The 9,180-nt window shown below is 41.8% G+C and overlaps 1 non-coding gene across 1 annotated transcript; it reads left to right on the top strand.

The window, feature by feature from the left end:
• The first annotated feature begins 7,175 nt into the window (after positions 1-7,175).
• LOC132253695 (small nucleolar RNA R71) lies at positions 7,176-7,282 on the top strand. The gene has a single exon (XR_009465581.1). It is a non-coding gene; the product is annotated as a small nucleolar RNA R71 (small nucleolar RNA).
• Positions 7,283-9,180: the final 1,898 nt, after the last annotated feature.

Raw genomic sequence — 9,180 nt, 5'->3', positions numbered from 1 at the left:
ATTTGAGAACCACCTTATGATCATTGCTCCTACATGGGATTGCTTCTACCCACTTAGAGACATAATCCACTCCCACCAAAATGTAGGAGTGTCCAAATGACATTGGAAATGGTCCCATGAAGTCTATCCCCCAAACATCAAAGACATCCACTATCAAGATGGGGTTCAAGGGCATCATATTCTGGCGTGTTAGCTTCCCTAGCCTTTGACACCGATCACATCCCTTGCACATAGCATGGGCGTCCTTAAAAAGAGAGGGCCACCAAAAACCTGATTGGACCACTCTCATGGTTGTTTTCTGGGAAGCAAAATGACCTCCACATGCACTATCATGACAATGGGATAGAATTCTTGATTGCTCTTGTTCAGGAACACATTTCCTTATGATTTGATCCGCATAATATTTGAAGAGAAAAGACTTCTCCCAATAATAGGCATGGATCTTAGCAAAGAAATGCTTCTTGTCTTGGGCACTCCACTCACTTGGAACTTCTCTAGTAACCAAGTAATTTGCAATGTGAGAATACCATGGAGCTACCTCTATTGACATGAGAGACTCCTCAGGGAATTCATCATTGATAGGTAGACCATGTGAGTCATGTGCTATCACAAGTCTTGACAAGTGGTCAGCTACCACATTTTCTACTCCCTTTTCATCCTGGATTTGGAGATTGAATTCTTGAAGCAAAAGGATCCATCTTATCAATCTTGCCTTGGCATCTTGCTTGGTTAGCAAGTACTTCAAAGCGGAATGGTCAGTGAACACCACTATAAAGGACCCTACCAAATAGGCACGAAACTTATCCAAGGCAAAAACTACTGCCAACAACTCCTTCTCAGTAGTTGTGTAGTTCCTTTGAGCCTCATTCAAAGTTTTGCTTGCATAATAAATCACATAGGGCTTTCCATCTTCTCTTTGCCCCAAAACAGCCCCCATAGCAAGATCACTTGCATCACACATTACCTCAAAAGGTAATTTCCAATTTGGGGCTCTCACTATTGGTGCAGTTGTGAGGAATTGCTTCAGTTCCTCAAAACTCTTCTGACATTTCTCATCCCACACAAACTTGGCATCCTTTACCAAGAGTTCATAAAGAGGTTTTGAGATTTTTTAGAAATCCTTAATGAACCTCCTATAGAACCCGGCATGTCCTAGGAATTGCCTAATTCCTTTAACATTTGTGGGAGGTGGCAACTTAAGAATTAGCTCCACCTTGGCCTTATCTACCTCAATGCCATTCTTGGAGATTATATGTCCTAAGACAATTCCTTGTTGTACCATAAAATGGCACTTCTCCCAATTTAGCATTAGGTCTTTCTCAATACATCTTTGGAGAACAGCTTCTAAATGCAACAAACACTCATAAGAACCTCCATATACAGTGATGTCATCCATGAAGACTTCCATGATGCACTCCACCATATCACTGAAGATGCTTAGCATACATCTTTGGAAAGTTGCAGGTACATTACATAGACCAAAGGGCATCCTCCTATAGGCAAAAGTACCAAAGGGGCAAGTGAAGGTTGTCTTTTCTTGATCTTCCAAATCAATCTCTATTTGGAAGTACCCCAAGTAACCATCCAAAAAATAGTAGAAAGGATGCCCTAAGACTCTCTCAAGGACTTGGTCCATGAAAGGCAATGGGAAATGGTCCTTCCTAGTCACTGAATTCAACCTCCTGTAGTCTATACACACCCTCCATCCTGAGGTAAGACGTGTAGATACTTCCTCCCCTTTCTCATTCTGGATCACAGTAATTCCAGATTTCTTTGGGACTACTTGGGTGGGGCTCACCCACAAGCTATCTGAAATGGGATATATGATCCCTGCTTGAAGTAGCTTCAAAACTTCACCCCTTACCACCTCTTGTATGTGAGGATTCAACCTCCTCTGGGGCTGCCTCACCGGTTTTGCATCTTCCTCCATGTAGATATGGTGGGTGCATACCAAAGGGTTAATCTCTTTCAAATCAGAAATTTGGCATCCAACGATTTTTTTGCATTTTCTGAGGACTCCCAAAAGACTGTCCTCTTGATCACTTGTGAGAGTTGAAGAAACCACCACTGGACACTTCTCATCTTCCTCCAAATATGCATACTTCAAATCAATAGGAAGTGGCTTCAAAACCAGTTTTGGAGTGTTCTTCGTAGCTGCCCCTTGTGAGTCCTCCTTATTGAACAATGGTAAGATCTCTTCCCGTCTCCTCCAAGGAGACATGATGGTGTGGACCGTCACCCGATCCATCGGACTGACGCGACTCGCTTTTAAAAGAAAAGAAGGAAAATGGAAAAGTTGGTGTTTTCCAGTTTTGAAAAACCCGCCCCCGATGAGGAACGGTGTTGTTTGGAGTCGCCACTTACTTTTTATTTTTGTTTTTAAAATGGGGAAAATTAAGTAAGAACAAAAACCCCTAATGACCCCAGTATGGAAAAAGCGGTCTACGAAAACTAGATTCTGGGTCCGGGGATCAGGTTACCCGTTGGGAAGGTACCTCATGCGAGGTAGCACCCCTCTAGGCCTGAAACTTGGTCTCTACTAATGAATTGGGTATGTGGGAGCATATGGGTCAAAGGTCAAATGAAACCCTAGGCTAAATAGATGTCATGAATCACACAATCCTAATTGGTATTTGGCATGCATATGAATTCAACCAAACAAAACAATGGGTGCGTACCTGTGGTCCCTAGCCAAGCGTTGCATAAAAGGTCAGCCAAACACAGATAAACACATAAAAAACATTCAAGATTAAGCACCATGCATGCATATGAATTCAACAACCAAAGCCAACGATGCGTACTTGTGGTCCCTAGCCAAGCACTACAGCAGAGGGTGAGTCAGTCACGTGACATGTATTCAAAATCAAGCATCAAAGCTTGTGCCAAAAAGGAAGATAGCTGGTTGAAATGAGGTAAGGGACTCCCCAAATGTCATACAAATCGAACTAGACTCATCTAGACCATACCACCCATAACTTCAAAATTGCCCATACAAACTGAAATCAAACACTGACTTAAACCTTCAAGATGGCTCACAAGTGCCCTATAGCAAATGGGTTTGAGCCCCCATGGATAAGGGCTCGAAAAATGCCAAAATCGAGGGCTACCTAAAGTCCTCCAGCAGAACAGGTTGAACTAGTTCTCAACTGGTACAACCTATTGAGAAAAATTCCCAAATTTTTCTAGAAAACTCCTAAATGAGTGAGGATTCAAACAAAATAAACGACACTCAATCCCGAGCCCGGATGAGTGAGAATCAGACAAAGAAAGGCAGGTGTTCCTCATGGCTGACAGAGGCTGCCAACTATGGTGCTGAACCAGTTGAACCGGTTCCCAACTAGTTCAACCGGTTGATAAAAAATCCCAAATTTAGTCTGAAAGTTCCTAAGTGATTAAGGAAGCAAACAAAAGAAACGGTTCTCAATTCCGAGCCTGGATGAGTGAGAACCAGACAAAGAAAGACAAGTGTTCCTCATGGCTGACAGAGACTGCCAGCTATGGTGCTGAACCGGTTGAACTGGTTCCAAACAGGTTTAGCCGGTTGGTAAAAAATCCCAAATTCTGTTAGAAAGTTCCTAAGTTATTAAGGAAGCAAACAAAAGAAACGGTTCTCAATTCCGAGCCCAGATGAGTGAGAACCAGACAAAGAAAGGCAGGTGTTCCTCATGGCTGATAGAGGCTGCCAGCTATGGTGCTGAACCGGTTGAACCGGTTCAGCCGGTTGGTAAAAAATCCCAAATTCGATCAAAAAGTTCCTAAGTGATTAAGAAAGCAAACAAAAGAAATGGTTCTCAATTTTGAGCCCAGATGAGTGAGAACCAGACAAAGAAAGGCAGGTGTTCCTCATGGCTGACAGAGGCTGCCAGCTATGGTGCTGAACCGGTTGAACCGGTTCCCAACTGGTTCAGCCGGTTGATAAAAAATCTCAAATTCGATCAGAAAGTCCCTAAATGATTAATAACCAATCAAAAAAAATCATGTGTGGCCTTTATTATCCACACCCAAGCAATACAATCTTCATATCAAAGGGAAGAAAAGATGATGAGGAAGGAGAAAAAGCATATGAAGACGAGAAAGATAAACTGTAAGTAAAGAAAATTCAGCATGCTTACCTCAGAATCTCCACCAAATATGATCCGTGTTTGCAGATGATGACTTCCAAAACTGAGACGCTGTCACTCTCCTCTTCAAAAAACCACAGTGCTGAAGCTTTCCCCCACGCTCTTAACTCAGAAGATGCTACTAACCTTTTGTTTTTCTCACCAGCAAAATTTCCCCTCTCCAAAGTGTCCCCTCCCTCCTTTGCTCTCCTATCCTCTCACCTTTTATACTCATACCCCTCTTAGCATTTAAGCCTCCTGGATTCCTCCCCCTTCAGCACCGAAATCCCCTTCATCAGCATGGGAACCACACCCCTCATTACTTCTCTTAAACTTATGAGGCCAGCTCACTCCTTCAGTTTTCAACTTGTTTCACCACCAAGAATCCATATGGATTCGTGGTGGGCTACAAGGAACCCAAACCAAGGCCCAAAATGGACCCACAACATTGTTTAAAACCAATCTGGAGCTTACGGGCCTGAGCCATGTAGGATTTGGGCCTCAAAATTACTAGAATTAGTGTTTTACCTCAGCTGACTCAATGAACTGGCTGAACCGGCTGAACCGGATGCCAACTGGTCGAACCGATGGAAAAAAATTCTGAAAATTTGACAGAATGTTCCTAGTAGAGTAAGGAATCCATTAAAAAAACGGTGCATGATTCCAAGTTCGGAAGAGGGAGATATGATCAAAAAAATTACCAAAAATCAGTGTTCTACACCAACTGACTCGATGAACCGGCTGAACCGGCTGCCAACCAGCCGACCGGTTGCAAAAAATTTTGAAAATTTTACAGAATGTTCTTGGAAGAATAAGGAATCCATAAAAAGAAACGGTTCTTAATTCTGAGTTTGGATGAGGGAGATACGATCAAAACAAGCCCGAGTGCTCCGAACCTCAACATGCCCCTATAAACTCCAACTAAGCTAAAACATCGGGATGACCCCACTTCCTTCCTATAGCATGATGTGAACGACTAGGAAAATGGCCATGGTGACCCTCCAAAATGAACCACATATGCACCACAATGGACCATAGACAAACCCACACGAGGCTCGGACACCGACTAAGCCCAAAAGAGGCTCTAGTGGTGCCATATGCGAACGATGGGTGGATGTGACACCCGAAGGATAAATGCCAGTGTCGAGGGACAAAATTGAGGGTCTACAGATGGCTAACACATCAGAGGGTTTAGGTAACCCTTCTTCAAGCACTCCAAAGCTTTCGTTCAAGCTCTCTTCTAAATTCTTGTCACAATGCTCTTCAACCAAAGTGTTGATCAAGCACACCTCCTCCAATCCTTCCTTCTCTTCTGGGTGAAGATGCCTCTTGCATAGGTGGAATATGTTTAATTCCAAGGTCATGTTTCCAAATGTGAGCTGCATCACCCCATTCCTACAATTGATGATGGCATTGGAGGTAGCTAGGAAAGGTCTCCCAAGGATGATTGGCACATAATTTGCTTCTTTAACAGTGGGATCAGTATCAAGCATAACAAAATCCACGGGATAGTAGAATTTGTCCACTTGAACTAGAACATCCTCTATCACCCCCCTTGGGATTTTGACTGACCTATCAGCTAAGGAGAGAGTTATGGCTGTGGGCTTCAATCCTCCAAGTCCTAGTTGCTTGAACATAGAGTATGGGAGCAAATTCACACTTGCCCCCAAGTCTAGTAAAGCCTTCTCCACATGTGTCCCTCCAATGTTGACTGAAATGGTGGGACATCCCGGATCTTTGTACTTAATTGGAGACTTACTCTGAATGATGACACTTACTTGCTCAGTGAGGAATGCCTTCTTTGTCACATGTAACCCTCTCTTGACTGTGCACAAGTCCTTTAAAAATTTTGCATATGTGGGGACTTGCTTGATCATATCAAGTAAGGGTATATTCACCTTCACTTGTCTCAAAACTTAAAGAATTTCTGATGAATTCTTAATTCCCTTCTTTCCATGTAAAGCTTGAGGAAAAGGGGGAGGCATATGTTTCTTCATCATATCCTCTTTAATCACTATCCTTGGCTCTTCTTCAATGCTTGATTTGGATGCATTTTTTTTCCCACTCTTCTCTTCTTGGTTATTGCTCTCTTTAACCAAGGTTCTCTTTGACATGAGTTCTTCATCTTGCCTCACCTTAGGCAAGGGTTGATCAACCTCCTTCCCACTCCTCAAGGTGATCACAGCTTTGACCTCCCTTAACTTTGAAGACTCCCCATCTTGGGTTTCAACTTCATGAACACCCTTGGGATTTGGGCTTGGTTGAGAGGGAAACTTTCCTTTCTCATTTACTGTGTTGAGGTTGGTAAGCCTAGAGATGGAGTATTGAATATTATCTATCTTCTGAGATAGATCATTTTGCATTCCATCCATTCTCTTAATTTGAGAACTCTCAACATTTTCAATCTTTTGGTGCAATTGGGAGTTGATTGCCTTTTGTTCACCTACAAAGTCACCCATGACTTTACTTAGGTTCACAATGGCTTGCTCCACTGAAGAGGTTTGTTGAGGTGCTTGGGTTTGGGCTTGTGGTTGGTATGGAGGTGGCCTTGGTTTTCAAGAAAAATTTGGATGGTTTCTCCAACTTGAATTATAGGTGTTTCCATAAGGTGCATTGTTGTTGGGCCTAAATTGCCCCACAACATTGGCTTGATCACCTAACATCTCCCTCACAGCTGGGATGGTTGGGCACTCATCTACCACATGATCACATGATTGGAAAATGGTGCATGGCATGACATGGGCTTGTGTCTCGAAAATGGCTTGGACTTCATGCATTTTTTTCAACTCAAGTTCTTCCAACCTCCTTGCCATTGTTGCCACCTTAGCTTTCATGTCCATGTCTTCACTTAACATGTATATTCCACCCTTTGGATTTACAGGAGCTTTCATCCTTCCCATTTCTCTTGAGTTGGGCTCATCCCATCCTCTTGATACCTCAGATACATAACTTAAAAAGTCCATGGCTTCTTCCGGATTCTTACTCATAAAATCTCCCCCACACATGGTTTCAAGAATTTGCTTCATGGAGGAAGACATCCCATCATAAAAATAGCTCACCAAGAGCCATGTATCAAAGCCATGATGAGGACAAGCATTGATGGCCTCCATATACCTTTCCCAACATTCATAGAACTTCTCATTTTCTTTTGCAGAAAAGTTTGAGATTTGTCTCTTCAACCCATTGGTCCTATGGGTGGGGAAAAATTTCTTCAAAAATTCGGCCTGAAGATCAACCCAATTCCTTATGCTCCTCAGCCTTAAGGAGTTAAGCCATATTTTTTACTTGTCCTTCAAAGTAAAAGGGAATAACTTGAGTCTCATCAAGTTTATTGAAGCTCCTTTCTCTCTAAAAGTATTGCACACCTCCTCAAACTCCTTGATGTGGGCATATGGGTTCTCACTCTCCATTCCATGGAAATTTGGTAGGAGGGGCACAATATGGGGCCTTATAATCAGCTGCTCAAGAGGAGGTACGATGCATGAGGGTGCACTCATCCTTGGTGGGTGCATCCTATCCCTCATGGATAGATATGCATTTGGATTACCCCCTTGACCGTGTTGAGAATTCTGATCCTCTTGTGGAGGGTCCATGATGTTTACACAAATATCCAACTCCGTGTCTTGAGGATTCTCAATCCTTACTAATCTTCCCTCTTGGTCCCGAATCCAATAGGGCATGCACAAGTTACTACTTACCTGAAAACAAAACAAAGACAACAAAAACAAAAGAAAGCTAGAAGAAAGTTAAGGTTAGAAAGAAAATGAAAATAAACTTAACAAAAGGAATTCTACAATTAAAAGAAAGAAAATGAAGTTAGTGAAAAAGGAATTCACCAAACTTGTGATGGAAATCACAAGTAGCCTCTAAAAAGTTGTATCACTGTATCGTGGCACCATCCCCGACAATGGTGCCATTTTGATTCGTGCCCAGTCGGGTATTTTAATAAAAAATATTTATAAATCCTATGACCTCATACTAGCATAGCAAAGCTACTATAGTATAGCAGTTCTAGGGTCAAACTTTGGGATGGGTTTTCATTCTACCAGTGATAGACTCAAGATTAGAAATTGAATCTGATGATTTCCTTTGTCAAAAACTTAAAGTTTAAAAGAAAATAAAATTTGTTTTGAAAGTGGTGTTTGGAACTAAACTAACATAAACTAGGTAAAAATGGAAAAAAGAAAGTCTCTCGGAGCTAAAGGTTGCTACAATCAAGTTCAGAATGCAAAGTGGGAAATTCCGGATTTTTCTTCTCGTATTGGGGACAACAACATAAAGGATTGTTGTTTCCCGAATCGGTATAGGTTTAACAATGAAGATTTAATCCATAAAAAGTCCATAGAAATGGTAGTCAAGTTCCATTAATGGCTTTAGACACTATGGGTCTTCACCTTGAGCCACTTTCCAATGGCTCGTACATGATAACTAATGGTCTGATGTGGATCTAGCAATAAGTATCCACAGAGACCTAAAGCTTATCATGTATTGGCCCATTCAAAGTGATTCTAAGGGATTTAAAGCAAAACTTTAGATTTAAAAGCCATTTATGAACTCCAACTATCTATATTTAATGCACGAGAGTTTTCCATTTTAGCATCTGGAATTTTCACCTAGCTTCTTTCACTCCAAGAAACCAAAGGTTTAGCCTCTCATCCTCTGGGAAAACATCCTTAGAGGTTGTTTGGCTTCCAAGAAAAAGAAAATAGAAAAGAGAAAAGGAAAGCAAAGAGAACTCTGTTTTTTCCCCAGAGGAAAATTTCACTAAGTGTAAAATATACAATATGTTAGTGTGTTTCGAGAGATGATTTCCACCCCTCTTATAGCCTTTACAAAAGCAAAGCCTGTGATTGGCTAATTATAGGGATAAGAAAGGAATTTTCATAAAAAAATACAAAAGAAAAGATCTCATGTGGAGTCGGCAGAACAGAGGAGATTTCACACCAAAGACACATGGGCTGGTGAGAAATTCGCACTTGCATGGCTGGTGGTGCGAAATTCGCACTTGCTTGGGCTGCTGTGCGAAATTCGCACTTGCTTGATGCAGTTGTCTTCCAAAGGCCATATCTTCCTCATTTCA

Source organism: Vitis vinifera, chromosome 4, assembly GCF_030704535.1.
Source record: "Vitis vinifera cultivar Pinot Noir 40024 chromosome 4, ASM3070453v1".
Lineage (NCBI taxonomy): Eukaryota > Viridiplantae > Streptophyta > Magnoliopsida > Vitales > Vitaceae > Vitis > Vitis vinifera.
Note: the sequence above shows the minus strand (reverse complement) of the source record. Positions and strands in the feature narration are given on the sequence as shown.